This window comes from Corvus cornix, chromosome 3 (genome assembly GCF_000738735.6).
Source record: "Corvus cornix cornix isolate S_Up_H32 chromosome 3, ASM73873v5, whole genome shotgun sequence".
In the NCBI taxonomy this organism is placed as follows: domain Eukaryota; kingdom Metazoa; phylum Chordata; class Aves; order Passeriformes; family Corvidae; genus Corvus; species Corvus cornix.
Genome location: NC_047056.1, coordinates 29,583,182 through 29,604,979, shown reverse-complemented (window position 1 = coordinate 29,604,979; position 21,798 = coordinate 29,583,182). Strand labels below are relative to the sequence as shown.

General features: G+C 41.1%; 1 protein-coding gene across 5 annotated transcripts in view; it reads left to right on the top strand.

The window, feature by feature from the left end:
• The window catches only part of DAAM2 (dishevelled associated activator of morphogenesis 2), a 204,010-nt gene that overhangs the window by 35,602 nt on the left and 146,610 nt on the right, over nt 1–21,798 (top strand). Inside the window, exon 2 of one of the 5 annotated variants that reach the window (XM_019281208.3) lies at nt 6,959–7,027. The exons of the other annotated variants lie outside the window; for them this stretch is intronic. The gene's annotated coding sequence lies outside the window, so the exon portion shown is untranslated. The remainder of the gene's footprint in view (nt 1–6,958; nt 7,028–21,798) is intronic. 5 annotated transcript variants of the gene reach the window in all.

Sequence of the window (21,798 nt, the reverse complement as noted above, 5' to 3'; positions counted from 1 at the left end):
AGCATTTTCCTGTGTATAGAATAGGGTGGTATTGTCCTGGGCTTTTCGATATAAAAATAGAATGTGAAGAGATTCTCCCTGCTGACTCTTTTTAATGCTTTCAGAGACTTCTTTCCAGCAAAACTTCAGTCAAGTCTGAAAAAGACAGGTGATCATTTCTATACCCATCCACACACTTCTCAGCTGTAAAACTTCTTTGTTTCACTTGAATTCTTCCTGCGTGATTTTCTATGTAAATTTTCTCACTTATTTACGTCTTCTTACAGTTCCTTTGACAGCTTTGACCTCTGGATGCAGGTCAGTGAAGATAACTTCTAACAATGTAGTCGACTGATTGCATGGTAGGTGGGAGGGTTCACCTCCATACTGCTCCTTGCAGGTGATCATAGATATCATGGAACTTTATTCCTGTTTGAGTGTTCCCTTATGACCCAAATTTTTACCCAAAAAAATGTAAGTACATACAGGTGAATAAATGTCACTCAAAAACGTTCCATAAATTAATGTAGAAAGCAGAATCACCCTTATCCTAGCTGCCCTGCTAATATTCCAGTTTTAATGTACCTTGTCTCTGGTTTCTATCTATTTATATATCCTGTCTTGGCTTAGCAGAGGATGAGGTGTGCAGGACTGAAAGAGACCTCCCGAGTCATGGAATACACCATTTCTGTAGTTGCAGGAAATTATGTTGCAGGATTCCCTTAGTTAATTAATCAATCTCCATCTCGAATGGCTTTTGCTCCTGTTGCTTCCTATTGGGAAGCCATTCAAGAACCTCGCTCTTCTGATGTTTAGAAATCTGCTTCTAATTTCCAAACTAAATTTGTTCATAGCCAGTTCGTGCCCATTTGGTTTTATGCCAACACTGCTCTCTAACAGTTCTTCCCCTTTCTTACAATCCTCCTGTGATCTAAGAGGATTCTTGTCTTTCTCTCCTTCTGTTTTTCCCTAAGAGGGAAGATAATTAAAATTGTGCATCTCTTCATTATGTTCTTCATTATCAGTGTCATTGTGCCTTGGTTTGATAAATCCTTTAGACCTGAGAGCTTTTTGGCCTTTCCAGTCAGTTCTCAGACAGAAGCAGGAAAAGGTGGCTGTTTGTGTTTTCCTAGACAGACAGTATATGTAACTTTGTTAACTCTGAGGTGGGGAGGGTGAGATGGGAAGAGAGAGAAAGCGGCCTGCATGTAAGAACCTTTAACTGGGGACTTTGTGAAGAATGATCTGAGTTTGAGGATCTGTTCCCTGGGATAGGCAAAGGCATTGATCCAGTTCTTTCATCCAGTCCAGCTCTCCCATTGCTCTATAAAAACCTGCTTGAAATGAGCAGCTGATAAAACTTCTGGAGGGGATGCAGCTCACAAATGAGTTTTTGAGGGCAACTTTCCAGCTGTTTCCTCAGAAGGAATGAGGCAAGCAGCTCCCAGAGCCCCAGACAAATGCCTGGGATCTTTCTTCTTTAGAGTGCATGGAGAGTCCCTGAGAAGAACTGAGAGGCTGGAGGCTGATGGAGAGATGAAGCCAAAGGCCTGTAGTGGGAAACTCCTGCTGTCAGGATCCCACGCTTGGCTGCACTTGAGGGCGGGCATGGAGGGGAGAGAGAAAGCTGAGTAAGGTTTGCTGTGACCTCAGTATATTCCCATGCAGCTTCCTCTCTGGGCAGTACTTGATGGCATCATTTACAAGATTCTTCAAATGCCCTCGAACTCAGTAAAAAAAAAAAGTACAGTCCATTCAACATGCTGCTCTATACTGTCCTTACCATGATGCTACTGACCTTAAAGCGATATGATTTAGGATGGATGTCTCTTACAAGACAGCTTTTTATTTAGCAGAATGTATCAAAACCAGGACTTTTTGCAGGGAAGTACCAGTCTCAATCAAGATGTCTGAGGTTTAGTGGGAAATTTTGGGGCAGCAGGACAAAAGGCTGAGAGGAAGGAGAAAAACAAAAGGTCTGGGTCCCATATCAGAGCAAATGGTAGACAGTAGTTAGAGCAGATGGTGTGAGAGTAGTGGGATTTCTGTTCAGATCTATCACCTTAAGGAGAATATAGTGGTTATGAGCTCTTTTGAAGTTGTTGTCTGTATTTTTTCTGTGTATGTTGTGTTGTTTTGTTTGATTACCAAAGACATTTTTTCATTGGCATTTTTTCGTTAATTGTTCCCAGAGCAAGTTTTCAGATATACCCTCTTTTATTGTCTCTGCTACTCCTACAGCTAAGAGGTATGCACACACAGCTTGCTGTACCTGCACTCCTTGTGTTGCCCCACTGCTGGGATTTTACCAAGTAAGATAATAACTCTGGAATCCTCCTGGAATGAATGTGCCTGGGACTGGTGCAAAAGAATATTTGGGACTTGTTTGCTGATCACTAATTCAAAATAATTACTGTTCCTCTTCTCCAACAGATTTACTTAAACAGTCTTAATAATTCATTGCATGAGGTGCTTATGCTTTGAGGACCATAATTAGATACATTTTAAATTGACTTTGATTGCATTCAAAGAAGCTGAACCATCCTAATGAACTTCAGCAGGAAGAATCTAAATTTACAGGTGAAGAATGTTTCTGATCAGTGCCAGCATAGACTGAGTAGAGCTAGCTGGAGATGCCCTGTGCCTAGTAGATTTTTCAGAACCCAGCATACTCTTCTGTTTTACAACAAGACTTGTAGTCACTCACTGGTTCTTTGTTAGTTTATAAATAAGAATGGTAATGATTGGCCCTACTTATATAAGAAGTTTGGTTGAAAATCTTTCCCTTTTTTAGCTCATATATCCTTATGCTTTGAGTGCATTTTTGATAGTCTCCTGAGATGAAGAAGTGACATTAACTGTACTATACGTGTTACCTCTATTCTCTCATTGGAAATATGTGACAGAACTGGGAGAGGATTCCTGGCTATGCTCCCTGTGTTATCTGGGCACTCCTTCTCCCATGGAGGTAACGCAAGTTTTGTGCAGCTCCCGTGGTTCAGTTCAGGAGCCCTGTGTGCAGGCAGTAGATCCTGAAGGAGTTCTCAGGACACTAAAAAAGAGAAGGGTGATTGTGCTGTTGATGCTTGGTCAGTACTTGCAAGGGTTTAGGAGGCTGATGTTCAGCCATACACCAAGATGTGGCTTCCTGAGGACTCTAATCAAACATCAATCAACAGTCCCCCACTGTTCTCTCTTTTTGGCTCCTCACTTGTTGCACAGAAACTGAGGAAGACAGTCATGAGTCTGAGTTCTGCTGGTAATTCTTGTTAGAGCTCTTTGGTCAGGATTACTTTCTCATTCTGTAATCCTGAGGAGAAGGTTCGTACAGGACAGGCAGAGCCAGAAATAAATATGCTTTTAAAAGGCCATATAATGTCCATAGAAGGAAATAAATGGCTGCATTCAGCTTATAGGAATGACAAAATTCTTTGCTATTACCTTCCACCTGTCAACACCCTCCTGGCAAATGTGATATTGAATACATTTAACAGGTTCAAACTCTGAGGGCCTGATGATGAACATTCCTGCTGTGTTTTCTTTAATTTCTTAGTAAATGTGTACATTTGTGATACACTGAGCATACTGTGCTGTAAGCCTTGATTGCAAATGCGGCTCAGTTGTTTGTCTACATCTTGCAATTGCCATTCATTCATAAGGCCAAGGCAAATGACCAAAACAATCAATTTCCAATGAGTTATTTTGAGGAAGAAATGGACTGGGCACTGGTCTCTTATCTCTGATGACCAATGACAGGATCCAAGGGAATGGCCTGAAGTTGTGTCAAGGAGGGTTAGGTTGGATATTAGAAAAAGGTTTTTTGCCCAGAGGGTGTTTGGGCACTGGAACAGGCTCCCCAGGGAAGTGGACACAGCACCAGCCTGACAGAGCTCAGGAAGCATTTGGACAATGCTCTCAGGCACAAGGTGTGACTCTTGGGGATGGTCCTGTGCAGGACCAGGAGCTGGACTTTGATCCCAGTGGGTCCCTTCCAACTCGGGATATTATATGATTTTAAGAAAAGACATGTGTGAAAGATTTAGCTCTCAGTATGTAAGCAGTGTGTAAGTGTACAGCAGCACTAATGCTGCTGAGAGTTTCTTTCAAAAAGTAATGCAATAGCTGGTTGCAGTGATGTGAGGAAGAAGGGATAGCCTGGTCTTAGCAGCAAATAAATGCTAAATTAAATTCACATAATGAAAACATTCTGTTGTGTTTATTTTTGTTTTGGGGTTTGTTTATTTATTTATTTTTACCATCTTGCACTTCATACATAACCTGGACGTAGCCTGCACAACAAACCTGATGATTTGTTTTAAAAAAACAGCATTTCCCTTCATCGAATCAAGATACAGTGCTTTAAATTGAAAAGCTAGTTAAATTGTCAAAAGAGAGTATTGTGAAGGTTTCATTGCTAAAGAGGCTTTCAGTTACAATAATATTTTTAGTAGCACTGTTTTTAGACTAGTTTGGGGTTTTTTTGGCTCTCTGATATTAGAAACCTGCAATTTAGTTTCCAGGTGATTTGTGTCCTGGTGTTCAGTGGGAAATCTTTTCATTCTGAATAAGGACCTGCTGCTAAATGTTTTCGTCCATGCCCTTCTTGTTATCTTTTCCCATTGTGTGTTTGAGATATATTCATGGGAGCTTTGTGCACAGCTTACTGCTTGGTCACTTCTGACGTGCTTCCTGGTGACAACACCAAAGGCGTTTAATGTTTGTAAAAGGCAGGATTGCCCTTGACTTATTGACAGCAGTCAGTGCCAAGTATGGAGTTAGAATGGCCACACCTGTTATCAGGTGTGAAGGTAGGAAAAATCTCGTGGTGGATCTTATGCAGGACTATATTTAATGTGTGCTATGTAAAGATTATGCCTCTGAAACACAATTGAATTTCACAGTTTCATGGGAAATAAACCAGATCTATTATGGTGGTTAAGTAAAGAGTTAGCTGTCAAACAAAGCTGGCCCAAATCTGGTTCTACTGGTATAGTTTAGAGCTTTGTTCGGACTATTTGTTATGCAAGACAGAAGTTTAGCTGCTTCTAGATGATTATCTCCTTGATAAATTATGTGAATATGTGCTGGGGTGACCCTGGCTGCAGGCCAGGTGCCCACCAAATCTGCTCTGTCGCTCTCCTCAGCTGGGCATGGGGGAGAAAATATAATGAAAGGCTTGTGGATTGAGATAAAGTCAGGGACAGGTAACTGCTGTTCTTTGTGAACTGCTCCAGCATGGGTCCTGTGCAGGATCATAGGTCCTGCCAGCAAACTGTTCCGGTGTGTGCTCCTCTCTCCATGGGCCTACAGGTCCTTACAGGACCCTCTTCCCATGTGGGCTTCTCATGGCATCACAGCCTCTTCTGGGCAACCACCTTCTCTGGCATGGGTTATTCCACAGGCTGCAGGCAGACATTTACTCCACCATGAACCTCCACAGGCTGCAGGTGGATTTCTGCTCCGTTGTGGACTGCCATGGGCTACAGGGGCACAGCTGCCTCATCATGGGGATGCAGGGGAATCTCTGATCCTGCACCTGAAGCACTTCTACACCCACTGCCTTTGGTGTCTTCATAGCTGTTTCATGTGCATATTCTCCTTCCTCTTTCCAGCTGAAGTTGCTGTTTCACAGTTTTTTTCCTCTTCTCCAATATGTTATCCCAGAGCCACGACCAACATCGCTCAGCCTTGGCCAGCAGTAGGTCTGACTTGGAGCCAGGTGGCATTGGCTGTATCAGACACAGAGGAAGCTTCTGGCAGCTTCTGTGAGAAGCTGCCACTGTACTGCCGCCCTCCCCACCAGTGCTACCAAAACCTTGCCACAGAAACCCAATACAGAGTCTAACATGCAGACCTTGCTTTTGCTTGAAAATATTTCTACAAGGAACCTTCATCTTGCAATATGTGCTTCATGTTGAAAACAGAGACAAGGAATATATGTAGAGAGAACTGTTAGTTTATGAAAAATACTTTAACCTGGGCACTATTCTGATTCTTCTTGTGAAGTAGGAATATTAGTATTTCTGGAAATTAACATGTTGTCATTTCAACACTGCAGGTGGGTAGATGGGTACAATTTCCTTAATTGAGTTTTCTCACAATCAGCATGTAGCTCTGCCTCTGATCTTCTTTTACTCATTACCAGGTCTTAATTTGTAGAGAGTTTCCTTTTTAAGTGGTTTTAAATGGAGCTCAGCTTTCCTGAGGCTGGCTTCAGTGACACTTTCTGGGCACTCTTTACTGGATCTTTTCTTTATCAACACTAACTGTGTCCTGTCCAACCTGTCTGAACACAGTCCGGTTCTGGGCTCTATAACCAGAGAAGTGAAAACTGATGGCACTTTACCCTTTTTTTCAAGTGAGTAAATATCTCTAAGTGGCATCTATGGACCCAACCTGAAAAAAAAATCTTTCTTATCCCAATTCCTTTGAACAGCCCAAAAGCAGGTCTTCTTCCTTGTCTCTTGTTTTAACTTCAAACATCATTATAATTTAATTAGGAGCATGTTCTCTTATGCAGACAGGGATAATGATGAGTAACTGATGGTACTCCAGTCTGCCTTTCCAACGGAACTTGCAGAAGAAGCTACGCACTACTGCACTCTTCAGTTATTCTTCTAGAGAATGGCAGAGGGCCTTGGGAATCCTGCCTTGCTGATTCTGTATTTGGCTTTGGGATAAGGTAGGAGGGAATATAGTTCACCAGTAGGTCAGAGGATGGATTTCTGGTTCACTAGGTATATCTTTTGTGTTTGTTGGTGCGGTGTGGAATAGCAGTGTGTGATTCTGAAGACTGACTTGGTGCCTAACTTTGAATCATCTATCTATTCTGGGTGGGATCCAGGCCTCATCAGAGTTGGTGCCAGCACTCTTAATTTGGCTTCTCTGAAAATCTATTCTGTCACAGTCCATGTGTTTGATTTCTGTGTAATCATCTTTTTGGGGCTAATTTTTTATATATTTTCCCTGTGTGTTGCAGATGCAAGTGGCATTTTCCAAAATTTGACAATCTGTTATCTCCGAGTCTCTTCTTTCTCTCCCTGCAAGGGTGAGTAGCCTTAAACTGGTAGACTCCATTGAATTAGGGAGTTTTTATGATGAAAGAAATATAATACAGCAATAAAAGTGGTGAATTACTTTGAAAGCTCCCTTCCTAATTAAAAGAGATGAAATTCATCTCTCACATTCTTTTGCGTGAATGCAAGGTTCTTTGTTTAGGTTAGAAGATTCAGATTGTTCCATGAAAAACTTCCCCTCCTCCTCACTTTTATCTTGGGTGGATACACGTGTGCATGCGCATATACACACAGAGGGATACACGAGCTCTGGACAGTTCATGTACAGTTACCTCACCTCTTCAAATCGTGCTGTACAGGAATGTTTTTCTCCTACCTTTTTTTGACCAACTTAGCTAGAACTTAGATGTCTGAGTTGTCCAAAATAAAAATTTAGGGTACTTAAAATATACTTCTTGGGTTTTGATACGTTTTATCAAAAAAGTCAGAAAAGCTTCCATAAACCCCAGATGTCTCAGTGTTATTTTTTCCTCCTTCACTTTTTTATTTTTACCTCTGTCATGTTGATGGAATTGGTGCATGGAGTATGTAAAGGTGACCCAGGCAGACTTTTCACATCTCCATTGTCTTCATATGTTCCCATTTCCATGGACTTAAGTTTCATTTAAAGGATCCTCACCTTCTCTGTTGCTTCCAAAAATCTTGAACTAAATTTTTCCATTGTCATGTAACAGATATTGTCTTGCTTCTATGACATTTTTGTCTTGAGCTATGCTCTGCTAAGTTTCACAGGCATCAGACTCCTTGCCAAGTAGTGAGAGAAGGGTTTTTGAGAGCTCTGCCTCTGAACAGTACCACAGCCTTTCCAGATTACAGGCCTTGGCTGAATTTTACAGCCTTAAAATTCATATTCATCTCATGTAGTTTTTTTCCCATGGACTGTTATCTCCTGAGTTCCATATTTATCTGGGCCTGAATGACTGTCTGTCATTGCCTCATGGTTTTTCTTCTGTCTCATTCTTTACTTTCAGCTGTCTGTTCTTTTCAGGGCTTGTCTTTCTTCTGAACTTGAACAGCTACTGGTTTTGCTTATCCACATTTAACCTTCTGATTGGGACCTCTTGAAATATTTCTCCTCCCAGAATTTTTGGCTCTGGTTAGTCTTCCATTATCACCTTTCTTCCTTTTCTTCTGCATTTGACATTTTTCCCAGATTATGCTTATCTCTGTGCATTCAGGCCTTCTATCTCAACCTTCCATGTAAAGGAATAGTATAAACAGTACAGATTTGCCAGAAAATAACCCTTCACATGTCAGATTTTGAGACAATCTAAGACAGTCTGTGATAAAATAGCTGAGAAATATCACTGCTTTCGTGTCCAAATGATGCTTCACAGAGCATCATTTGAGTGGATGAATTTAAAAAGCTTGGTGTTTTAGACAGGTCCTTGCTCTAGAGAACATCATTATAACATAAAGAGTAAGCTTACTCTTGGCCAAGGACTCTTAATCCTGAAATACTTACAAATTGTTTTGGTGACCTGCCATGTCTCTGGGAAATGACATTGCTGCCACTGTACAGAGGCAGCACCAGTTGATTCTGTGCCACGAGAGGTATGGTACTGAGCACCTTTTATTCTCCTTTTCTTCTGTCTCTAACCATCAGTTTGCACGTTAGGTGATGCTGAAATGAAGTTAATGGAAAGCAACGGCGACTTACCAGTGCAGTATTTTGGCACCTTGTCTTAGGACGGGAAATGCAGGGTGCACACAGACAGATCTGAGCTAACTTTAGTCTGGGGAGCTTAGAGATCAGTTGCAGCAAACCTGTGGCGTCTTGAACTTGAAAACATGTTAGCCACCTGTATAGGTAACCTGACTTCTAAGCAGGCTTAGCTTTTACAAAAGGCTCTGCTGTGATCCCTCAGTGCTGTTATACCCAAGTAACCTAAATTAAAGTTAGAAGGCCATGACTTAATGCAGCACAATCAGACCTTTTGTTAAAGCCAGAAATAACCATAGTTTCTCTAATACCAAGTAGATTTAAAAATACCTCACTCTCTTATGTCTGTTTTCGTATTTCCCCATTTTTCCTCTCCAGGAAAAGTCTCTTGTTCTTCCTATGCTTCAGTTCCTCTGTGTGCCCATATCTGTGCACTTCTTCGTAACTTGAAGCATCAGAGATGTGATGGTCTGTGGCCAAACGTGTCATAACAGTTTTGATAGCCTCATTAGCATTCACCAACACTGACTCCTTCATCTAATGACTCCAGTTGTCTCAGCTTCTCTATGGACAGAGCAGGAAATGCATGGAGGAGAGTTGGAAGTAAGTCTCTAGAGGCTGGCAGAGCAAAGGGGTGTTCTGTGTAACCTTCAGTGGTCTAGACTTAGAGACCGGCAACTGGAAAGCAAAAGATGACAAACTCAGTCTGTCTGCTTGGCTCCAGATGCACAGTTAAAAATCACAGTAATGTGGATACTGTTGTACTGCAAGCAGAGAATCCAAAATCGGTAGTGATAAAGCTGAAAACGCATGGACATGAGCACAAACGTAAATGGCCAAACAGGCCTATTGTCACTGAGAAGTAACTTTGGTGTTACCACTGGACAGATGATACATTGAAATCTTAACAATGGTACAGAATCGACTGAATTTTTTTGGCAATCTTGGTCCACATAGGTACTTCTTCAGGAAGCAGAATCTACTGTGCACTCAGCTGGATGTTAAAGCTAACATGGTTTAACCAAATCCTCAATTTAGTGGTCATAAGCTCATGAAAAATCGAGGGCTGAAAGTAACCTTGAAAAATTATCTGATCCAACCTTTTATGGGAAAAGAAGCCTAGATGAGATTATCTAGCTCCCTGTCCAATTGCATCTTCAAAACCTCCAGTGATAGGGTCTCTAGCATATCCATGTGGAGTTTGGTCCTGTGATTGACTGTTCTCACTGTAAAAAAATTCATTCTTACACCAGGATGAGCAGGTTTTTGTTTGTATTTTAATGGCTGATTCTGCTAAGCTTTAAGAATAACGCTGCGTAGATTTTTCCTTTTCCTTTCCTAAAAACTCCTTTCACCTTTACCAAACTCTTGGATGGTCAAAAGATTCAATTTTTCTCCTTTTTCTTCTCCCTCTTCCTTTCCTCTGCCTCCCATTGTAGCAAAGATCACGAGCAGTGTGTAACTGAACTGAGGGAAAGTGGAGCAGTTTCACAGTGCAGGTTTCTTTTCCTGAAAGAGGAAGGGTACTTCTGGAGCTGGCTGGTCTGCAGACATTCCTTTGATCCTGAAACTTGGTGCCTTTCTGCAGGACTTCAAATTTTTGGATGTTTTCTTGTGTTGTTTGCCCATGATCCTTGCAGTGCTTAGCAGTAACAGTGAAAATTTTGACCATCACCTTTACATTATGACTCTAAACACAAAGGTCTTAAGAAAAAGATACAACTTTGCACTTTTCACAGTAAGAACATATTGATACATTTTTTTTTTAATATGGCTTTCATATCTTCTGCACTGAAGCTGTTCCAAAGCTGTCATCCTCTGTAGAAGTGGCATAGAAGTGATGGTGTGGCAGAGAGACAGGCATTAAAAATAGCATGACCCAGGAATCATTTGCCTTCTCCTGTGGTGTCTGATCTTGGAAAAATTGTCTGGATTACTTGCAGTCTGCAGGCTTCAGAATAAAAGGGAGTTGTGCTCTTGAACTGAGCTTTGCTTAGAGGACAAAGCAAATGAAAGCACTGCTTGTGTGACTGAGACAAATGCAGCAAGTTGGAACATCTGAAAAAACTGTTCTATTTGGACTTGCTCTCAATCCCTTGATAAAGTGTTCTTTTCCTCTCAGTACATGTGGTTATATGTATTTAGGACAGAATATCTGTCCTCAGCTTTGTGTTTCGATCTGAACATTTTGGTGTCACTTTAACCCTGCTAATAAAGCAGGAGTTTCCAATAGAAGATCTGCAAGACTGGCATAGATATTATTTGGTGCATTTTATTTCTCAGTGTTTTAAGCAATGCACAGTGTTTCTTTTTGCTTTCAGTCTAAACCCAAAAAACTCACCGAAAATAACCAATCCACCAGAGCTGTGTGACTGGAAACAGATTAATGAATAACTATCATCCTTTAACTGTTGTGACAATGAGACTTTGTAGCTTCAGAGAACCCTTTCTTCCCAGCTCCGTCAGGCCACTGGGCAATATTTTTCAGTGGTAGGTTTTGGTAACATTTGATTTCTGCTGGGAGTTTCTTGCCTCTTCAGAGTTTGTAGAGATGACCAAGTCATTGTCTCTTCCTGCTACAGAGCACTTTTTAGCTGGAATCACTTCTTGTCACTACAGAGCAAAACTGGCTTTTAATTCTATGCCTGGAATTCTGGTGGTGCCTGCTAAAGACTGCTTTAATGCCTGAGGCTCCTGTCATTCTGTTGGTGGGTTAGAAGTTGTAGGGACAGGATATGGATCCTGTGGTACAGCTTTGGAAAACTGGAGATTAGGTTCTGTGGTTTTAGAGTCATTGAAAATCTTAGATTGGTAGCAGCAATCAGCAGGCAGAGTATATGTTCACATTTACAATCCTTTGTTTCATTAGAATGCTTTAGAAAATAATTATTATCTGTGAAGGAAGACACGTCACAGAAAAGCACTGTGACTGGGCTCCAGCTGAAGCAGCAGTGGCTTAAAAGCATAGAGAGGCCATCCAAGACCCACAGTGTCACTTCAAAACCTCAATTGATGCTGTCATTTACAGCAAAATGTACATAATCCTCCACTGTTTCTATCAGAAATTATTGGATTGCTTTATGAATGTCAGAAATTCCAGTTTATTAATACAGTTGCAGACAAGCTGGTGAAGAGCCTGCAGAAGCCCCTGTTCTTCCACAGTCATCGACTGACCTCACTGTGGTTTTGACTCTGCTGGTGTTCAGAGGAACACAGATTCCCAAGATTTCTCTTGGGAGCTGGTTGTCCCATGATTAAAGCATCTACGTATCTTTCAGGCTCTTGTTCTTCATGGTTTAAGCCAATTTTGGTAAACTTGCCACTTCTTAAAAAAAAAAGAAAAAAAAGAAACAAAGGTGAAAAAAAGGCTAGTGCTCTTCCTGGAATATCCTATGACTTCATGTCGGCATGAAGTGCCAACATGCCTGTGGAATGGAAGAGTAGCAAGAAAAATGACTTCTGCAACTTGGGTGGTATTTTCTACATGAGAAATATCTGATTGCCAAGTTGTTTCACTCAGGCTTTAAATCTGTTTTGTATACAGAGAAGGGTAAGAATTGCACATGTGTGAACTTGTGTTTCTGCCTCCGTCCTGCCTGATCAACATGTGTGTCCCTGAGTGTGTGAATCGGCACGCAGTCACTTCTGTCCCGGGATGTATGAGCACATGCTCATGCCCTTCATCATGGATCTGCAAGCTTCCTACTATGATGCTGTGCATGCACGTCACTGTACAAAGCCACAACCACATCCAATTCTCTCTTCCTTTAAACAGTGGGAACAGTTTTTATTTTGAGCAGAAATCGTGTAACTGGGACCTTAAACATGCTTTGATGTTGTTGCTGTTTTTAAAAGTCCTTACTCAGCTGGTGTGTTGTGAAATGTGGTTCTGTGAGAATCTCCTGACTGTGAAATATGAGGATTTTTTTTTTTTTTTTTTTGCTGGTCAGCAGTGGGATTTTGTGACCTCCAGCCTATATCTGTACAGTACATCTTGTATGTGTTCGTTAGTGAGACAGCACAGTGCCTCCAGGAAATGCATTCTTTTGCAGTGGACCATATGGGTAGCTTTGCATTTTTATGATGAAGATGGGAAGATAAAGTTTGTTGCTTACTCTTTTTTTCTTTCTTAAAACTCTTACTGTGTTTTGTTCCTGCATATAACTGAGGCATCCTAAAAGATGCCTGAGATAAAGCAGAGTTTAGCCCCTCTAACAAGCATTTGCAACAGGCTATTAAATTTCTTTTTTCAAAGTTTGGAAGGACTACTTTTTAAATCTTGGCTGTTGCTGAAAAAAGAAAAAAAATTAATAGTAAACATACTAGCCTAACTGCAACAGGTAGGAAGTTGAAGACTGAAGTAGTTTTCAACCATATCAAGATGGGGTGAAAGCAAATATAAGAGAAACCCAAATAGTCTTCCATCCAAGTACATGCAAGCACTCATCCTATATTTCTGGTGTGCAGAGTTCCTAGGATATCAACATAAAAATTATGAGCTTCTATTGCTTTAGATATAAAGGAGTAATTTGGGTAGTTACTTCTTCCTACTTGAACACATCCAGGTTCTGGAGAGAGAGAAATGTTCACGTTCTAAGCCATTATGTTTCAATAGGAAATGGGGAATTTATGTGGAAACTTGGAGAGTCTTCCTCAATTCAGGGGTAGTAATTACTACTGTTGTGGTGCAGAAGGCTGTTTCTGGCTTGTATCTTACAGGTATTGCCAACTGTTGCTTAAAGATCAGCAAAAGGACTACTCCATAGCAGATGATAGAGAGGGGATCATGCTATGTGCCAACACTGAGAGGAAAAGATCTGAGTTCTTTACTTCTGTTCCTAACGTCTCTTGACTTAAAACCAGTTGCACACTTTAAGCATTCACCTGTGTAATTATTGGCTGTTTCATTCTTTGATCATTATTTCAGCTCTACTTCATTCTCCTTTCTTCGAATACAGTCTTTAATAGAGGAACTGCTGCCCCCAAACTAACAATCGGGCTCTCAGTCTCCCACTTAAATTTGACTGAATAAGAAGTAGATAAACCTCTTTATTTCTGTATCCCTGCTTTCCCATCCATGTTCCAAATGGTATTTTGCTGTCTTTTTCCCTACAGGGGCAGTGCTCAAATCTGTCTCTAGCTACCGGGAAAAATGAGCTTTCTGTGCCTGCATTCTCTCTCTCTGTGTCTCTATTTCTCCCTCTCTCTCTCTCTTTGTCCCTCTCCCCTCCCTCTCTCTTGCTGCTTTCTCTTTTCCCTCTCTCTGCTGCTCTCTCTCTCTCTGCCACTCTGTCCTCTCTCTCTCTCTTTGGAATGTTTTCAAACCATGCATGAAGCGAACACAGAAAACCAGAACTCATAGTTCTCCAGGACATCCCTGTTTTCCTCATTGAGAGAGTTTTATTACAGTTGATAATCCAGGACATTTCTCAAGATGTATTCATGAGTTACTTGTACAGCCAAGTACAATGTTCTTCTCTGTGTTTTCTTTAACCCATCCCTGGTTCCACTGGACATCTTTTTCCTTCTGACTGTGGTGGGGCCCCGTATTTCAAGACCTTGTATTGGCAGCAACTGCAACAGAAATCAATATTAAATTTGTATAGAAACAGTAAGGTTAAAAAATCCTGTTACAGTAGCAAAATGTAGCACTCTTTAACCCTGCCAAGGGGGACCAAGTAATCATTTTAGCTGGAATCTTGTCTTTAATGGAAGCCAATGCATATTCCCCTGCATTCCTTGCACAAGTTACTTGCCAGGGTCTCTGCTCTCAACTTCTGGTCTACTTGCATCTTGAAGAATAATGACTTTGGCAAGAAAAATAGAAAAGCATTATGCTGAGGAAAGGATGAGCTAAACTTCATGGTGTTACATCCTAGTCATCCTATACAAATCACAGTTTAGGATTCCCATATTTCATACTTACTGGTAGAGATAATGTTTTTTCTCCATTGTCCTGGAGCCATTTGACATAGTCCCAGTCTAAGGAAAACATCTCTCTTCTTTACCTTTTTTTTTTTTTGTCCAAATTAAGAAGGTGGTGAAGAGGACATGTTTTTTCTGACTCCTGTTCGAGGTGCACTTACATCCTGAAGGTTACAAATACAGTTTTTCATAGCCCTTTTTTTGCTAGTTAAGGTGTCTGTCTTACATCTCTAGATATTTTTCTTATCCATGGTATACCCATAGTACATACAGGAATTCTTTGTTCCTGGAAATACTTGTCTATGGTGAAGATCACAAACAGTTTGTACCAGGCAAAATGGAGGAGCCTACTTGCTGTTTCTGAGGGAAGAAACTACATCATTACTATGTGGAACTTAATGGGATTCAGAAGAGTAGAACCAGAGTGCTTTATTTTTGTTTAAAAGCAAATTATAGGAAGAGACTGTATCTTTCTCAGAACGTTATGATCAATCTGGGAAATGGGAAGAATTAGCTGAATAGGTCAGAAGGAAAGCCACTGAGTTCAACTAGTGTTGATGGGAACAAACTAATGGCATCATAAAAATTACTGGGAATTGTACCTCATAGTTGAAACTTGAGGAGTAAGCAAATTTGGGTCAAGTTCTTGGCTTGTTTACACCTTGCATCCCGTTGGAGACCAAGGGCACCTTTGAAATGCTAAGAAAATCCTACTGAAGTCAGACATGTTTTTCTATGAGTAAGCAAAGAATTTGGCCAGAGGCAGCAAACTTGTAGCTATTTCTTAGCTTTGTGGTAGTGTAAATGTTTTCTGGTGGCCTCAGTCACAAATACATACTACACTGGAAAGAAAATGACATTTGAGCAGTATTCCTAAATGTTTTGCCTGCAATGTCTGAGAGTCAATGCTATCTGTACCTGATCAACTACAAATTGGTAATCTACCAGTGAGCTGGATCTACCAGTGGATGTTTGCTAAGCTGCAGGAAGAATTCTTGTGGTGAAACTTGCATCCTGCAGATTCAAGGTTGTGTTACAGTCACACAAAGGGGGAAGAGAATTAGAAGCACTGAAGTACAATGAATTTTGTTGTAGTCTGATGTGGTTTTTGTTGGGACATCTTTTGTTGTTGTTTTTCTTTTTTTTTTTCTTTCAGCTCACTGCTTCACCCCAATCCTCTGCCCCTGAAAAAAAAAACCCACAAAGAACCAAAATCAACCCTGGCTTGACTTCTTGGATCTTGTTTCTCCATTTCCATTTGTAGTCTGTGGTGTCCCACACTGAAAGAATTGCTGCTTTCTCTATAACTGAGCAGTCCTACCACACCACTATACATATGAAATTCTGTAATGCTTTCATTGATGGAGAAATACTGGGTTTTGGAGAAGGACAGGAAAAAGCTCTTGGGGGTCAAACTTTCTTTGCTGCTGTTCAGTATAGTGGAAGTCACAGGATGTGATTATTAGCCCTTCTGGAATCTCTCCTATGCAAGACAATGGAATGATGAAAATAAACCACTAATTTTCTTCATTACCTAGTTAATTTAAAGGAAACTATTGTTCAAAAAATTAAGCTGATCTTTAGAAATGAACGTTTAGATTCTGTTTGTAGCTCTTCAAATACTGCTCTGTATAGGTGTAGTTTTAAGGCTTCTAATTCTTTATCTGTGAATTAGCAGAAAGAGGACTCCTTTAATCATGACCTGAGACTAAATTCACTGATATTAGTAAAGCATTTACTGATCCTTGGTAAGGAGGGTAAAGGAGTAAGGTAATTTGAATGGTGTTCAAACATGAATTGATGAATGTCTGGCTGTTGAGACATCTCCTGCCTGTTGTAAATGGGAGTCAGAAAAAAAAATACCTTATGCCATGCAGTGACAACTGTTTCTGTCTCTATGAGAGAGAGTGAATAAGAAGTTATTAGGTGAGATTCTGCAGTTTGTGCTCTGTAAGAGGTCATTTTTGATGATCCCAATAGTCCATTCTGACCTTCATCTATCAGGAATACCTTCCTGTCAGGTGCTGGGTAGCATGGCCTGTGCCTTTATCCATAAAGCATGAAATTTAGAGCCAAATTTGTGTATGAAAGAGATCATCACCTGAACACTAAGAAGAACAACACTTTCAGTAGGCCTTTAGTCCTGATGTGAGGAGGGAGAATGGCCTTTTGCAAGGGGGTCTAATGCAGAAGGGGGAAGCACAGCCATTTTTCTGTATCTGTTTTTTCTTTGCCATCTTTTTTAGTGCTTAGATTCTTGAAATGGATGACCTTATGGCATAAACTCCTGGCCGTATAGATATTGTAACTAATAAATCGCAGTGCTAATCTGATTTGGTGAATTCAGTGCCTTGTACTTTGTATGGTTTGAGATTGCTCATCCCATTATCCATTAGTTCATTCTGATACCATTCTGGGTGGTCCAGTATTAGCAATGTTTTGGGAAGGTGTTGCTATGACTATGTGATTGTAATCAATGGGTTCAAACGCAAACTCACCCCCTCTGAGGTGAATATGGTACAACTGAGAATGCAGAGCAAGCGTAGGAGAATGTATTTAAGGTCAGAGAATTTTTGATACTTTCTCTGGGCCTCATTCCTGGCCACAGAAGGTGTTGCCAATGCAGATTTGACTATTATTCTTTGTAGTTAATCTCCAGTGAGGAGCTAAGGGAGAAGCTGCCACTGCTCCAAGGAACTTTCAGTATAAACAAACTGAGGGTCTAATACAGAATTTGTGAGAACAGTACTAATTTAAGAAGTAAAATCAGGACTGGGGTTGTTTTCTGTGCATGAGATTTTACCACTGTTTTACTGCTTGGAGGGGAAAAGGTCTAGTGCTTGGAGCCTTGTCCAAGTGGGAATTCAGGCTGGACAATGCATTATTGGGAGTTCCCCAAACAATTCTTACGTAGGAAGGCTGTCCTGGTGTGTAACTATTCCAGCGCACTGCTTTGGTGGAAGGGAGGGTTAAGCTCCAGTGTAAACATTTGAGCTTCATTTCTTGGGAAAAATGTTTTTCATTCACTACTGAATTGCAATTTACCCCTAAGATCAGTAGAAAGGTGCAAGTGAATGTTGTATCCGTCTGTTTGCTCAGGGCTGAAGGGAGACAACGCCGCAAACAGATCCCTACCATATCTCCTCAAACACACAGCCCTCTCTCCGACTGTAGAAGCCAGGGACAAATTAAGTCTTGAGTAGCAGGGCAATGGCATACACACATAAGCATGTCTCCATACAGGGACAAACTCAAAATATAATGTTGCCTCTGCTCTCTCTGAATGTTCTTTTAGAAGACTAATGTCCTTCCATCAGGCAAAGACAGTGGTCAGGGGTGCAGGATACAGGAAAGCAGGGAGATTTTCTGCTTGTCTTTGAAGCTGTACTTGTTCTGCTGGTGACATTATGTACTTGCTCTGTGCTTGCCTGGTAGTTTTGGGATGTCTGCAGCAATGAGCTTTTGAATTGTCTGTGTACCCGTCAATAGTGGTCAAGCCAGAACTTCAGTGGTTAACATGAAAGCATATGAAAGGCAATGAACTGCTGTAATAATTCAGTTTACACTCATGCAGAGGAATCCACCAGAGGAGTGTGTGTGGGATGCCTTGCGTAGGGCGGCTAGAAAGTAATTAAATAAAGCATGTTCCCATTTGAAAACTTAAAGAAATACAAGGAAGGGCACCAGATGTTGTTTCTGCTAACACATGCTGAACAACAGTGAATCCAACTGCAGCTTTGCTAAGGCCATCTGCCATTGCATTTTAAGAAATTAAAGGGTCCTGGACTACCTTATCTCTTCCAGCACATGTAATCAAACTGAGAGGAAAAATAATTCTTGTTTACTCAGTCAGTGCAGGGAGCCCTGGTGCACCTATCTTTGCCTGCGTCTCTACTCTTATACCATCATTTAGCACTATTTTTTGGACAGCTTATTCTATTTGCTCTTCTCTGCAACATCTCAGTTCATAAAACAAGCTGAAGAATGTTAACAAGGGATGCTTCTCTGACAGCTGTGTAATATGCTGCTATCTTGCATGTGAAGAATATGCATGGTGTCCTCCAAAGTTTGTGTAGACACAATCCATGTGCCTTGTGAAGACACAAGGGAATTATGTTATAAGCCTCACTTTCCATGAAAAGTAGGATCTAAGTCCAGTCATAACTTCCGCTTTGCTGGCTTTGTGCTCCTCTCTGACTTACACTCTCATAATAACTGAAGGAGATCTTAATTGGAAGTCTAAGCAGCTCTGTGGTACCACTGAAGGAGCTGTAGACTGAGAAGAGAGGGAGGCAAATACGTGGTAGTATGGAAAAACATATTTTGGTTTTAACACACTGAGTCTGTTTTGAAATTCGACCAGAGTACCAATAGGTGTGTTCTTGGATGTCCTCTGTTCAGACCCAGACAAACACGGCACTAATCAGAAAGCACGGGTAGGTGTTCTGTGTACTGTATAAAAATGCGTTAGAATAACTCTTCTATTTACTTTGCATGAACCTAGGAATCACAAAATTTTTCCCTTCCATCTTGCAGAAAGTTTGGGGTTGGATAGTACAGGATTACTTGTTTAGGCAGCTGGAGAGAAGTGCATGTGGCTTTGGCACATGCATGTAAGATGTATCTTACAGTGCTGCTGGCCACGGAAATTTCTGTGGGTAAATAAGATTTCTGTCTCAAGGGCTGTCCATATGGCCCCTTTCATCAGCACTAATTCCACTTAGATTAACTGCACAGCACAAATATGGGTCAAAGCCTGGATTGTTGGGAGAATGAGTTCCCGCTTGCAAACTGCTTCCCACAGAAGTACTTGTTGGCAGCTGAGATCATAATGCTCACACTTCTCACAATAACCCACTTTGAAATGTATTTAGAGAGGGGTCTTGGCAGTCTGCTCACTGCTTTTTCATACAAAGTGCAGGCCTTGGTTTGTAATCCCACTCAGCACGTCAAGGCATTATCTGTGGGCCGTCATCTTCTCTGACTTTGTCCGGCACGAGGCAGGGCATCTGCACTTGGACTAGCAATACTAACCACTTCAGGTAATGTTTTTCCCCTCAGCCTTTAACTAGAGGAGAGGAACTCTCTTGGAAGTACTGCGTTGTTTATTATAGAATTAAACCTGCTGGGTTATTCCTGTGAACACTATGTCCTGACTGCAAGTGGTGAAAGACCAAGAGACACGGGGGGAAGAAGGAACAGATCTCATGGTGTCCCTAGCTCACGTGTCCATGGTTACACTGAAAGTTGCTTCTTGCTTTTCTTTCTCCTTTGTCTACTCTACTGGTGGCAAAGGTCATGTGTTGCTGTCAGTCACTTCTAAAGCTGTAGCTAGTTCTGTTGTTTCCTATTGTGTCAGGACACCTCATGGGGGAGTTATGAAACTTAGCCATAAATGGCCTGCATCATAAAGTCAGGATCAAACTTACCATGTGAATAAAGTTTGTTTTTTGCATCTGATCTTCAGCACTAAGTTCCTACTGATACATTATTAAGTTTTTCCCAAATTCACTTATTCACAAAGAGAAATGCCTTTCACCCCCACCTGGAAGTGCACTAAGCACAGGCTACCCTAAGCAATGAGAAATATAGGTTAGAGACCAGAGCCTGCCCACACTGGAGTGAGTACAAAAGATTATTTCAGTGCCGTTAGCCTTCCCATCTTTGTCACCACTGTCTTTCCTTCTGCTCTGGATAGACAATCTATTGACAATTGATTAGGAAATAAGTCATCACAACAGAGAAAACTGTCCCTTTAGAGGCTGATGGGGGACTGCAAGGACATGCAAGTAACATAAGCATAGTTTTGATGTCAAGAGACTTAGGTTGGTTAGGAGATTTGCATGCCTGTTTCTGGGGCTAATACTGCAGTACAGAAATAGGGGATGCAGTGAAACTTTATTCACTGGAGCTAAGGGCCTCATGGGTACAGAACACAAGGCAGGTGTTTGCTTCTTGCCTCTGCTACTGACCTGAGTTTTGACAACTTTTGCAATCACGTTCTGCATGCATGTATAGTGCCCCCCTCGTCCACCTTTGTAGATTAAAAACATTTTTTAAGTTAAAGTATTTATCAAGCACCTTAAAATTAAAGTGGACGGAGCCAAGGTAGGTGCAGTTTTGAGTAGATGGTGAATCCCTCACCTTTTTCCTGGCCTTATGGTCTTATGCCAGTGTGAGGAGTCCTGCCATCCATTTGGTAACACAAGGCAGGGTGGTCACTATGAAAGTACACAGGCTTCAGTGTGCATCCTAACTTTAAGCAGTGCAGACAGAAATCAACATACCTGAGGAAATTTTGTTTAATTATTTTAGTACATGCATAAATGATGATAGCTGCTTGTGCTGCACACAGTCATGCTTGCAAAGGCATTCTTGGCACGGGTAAGAAATTTGGTTCAGAGAGTTGTTCTAAAATTCTGAATGGTTTGCACGGCCTAGAAGATGAACAGTCTTATAAAATGATGTATTTCCTATGCATGGTTGTAAAACACTTTAGGATCATTAAATAACAGATATTTTTGGGCCAGATTGTTTTGCTTTCTTTATGAGAGTGTACTTTTCTGGAAGCCTTTAACTGCTGTTTTGAGACCACCATACTAGGAACTTTCTTTAGAATTTTCCCATTTCTTTCTCGTCTAAATGCAGGGAGCACAAAATATTCTTCTGGCATTTGAGCTGCAGTTATTTTGAGTGGCTACAAACAGAGGGAAATGTGTTTCTGTGGTAGTTACTGCAGAGAAAGAATTTTGCTGAAATGTCTCTCCCCCACCGCCCTTTGGTGGCTGTAGAAAAGAAGCCAGTGTTTGAGGCCCCAGCTCTGTGCATCTGCTGGATCAGTTTAAGGCCAATTTCCCCCCCTCCCCCTGCCCCTCTTTCCATTAGCAAACTAGATATAAAACAGAAGCCATTGGATAAATAGGAAAAATGTGTAGCAGAGGAAGCCCTTGTGATTAGGGAGCTGTTAACCAGTTATTTCATGTCCGGCTTTCAGTGTATTTATAAAAATGATGCTATTCAGTGACACGTCGAATTACTATAAATGGTATTGGCTCAGTTGCTTTCTCATGGAAGCCAACTTGCAATTTATTTTTAACTTGGGCCCACTGATTATTTTTAAAGTTAGTGTAGTATTTGTTAAAGATGCTAAAGTGG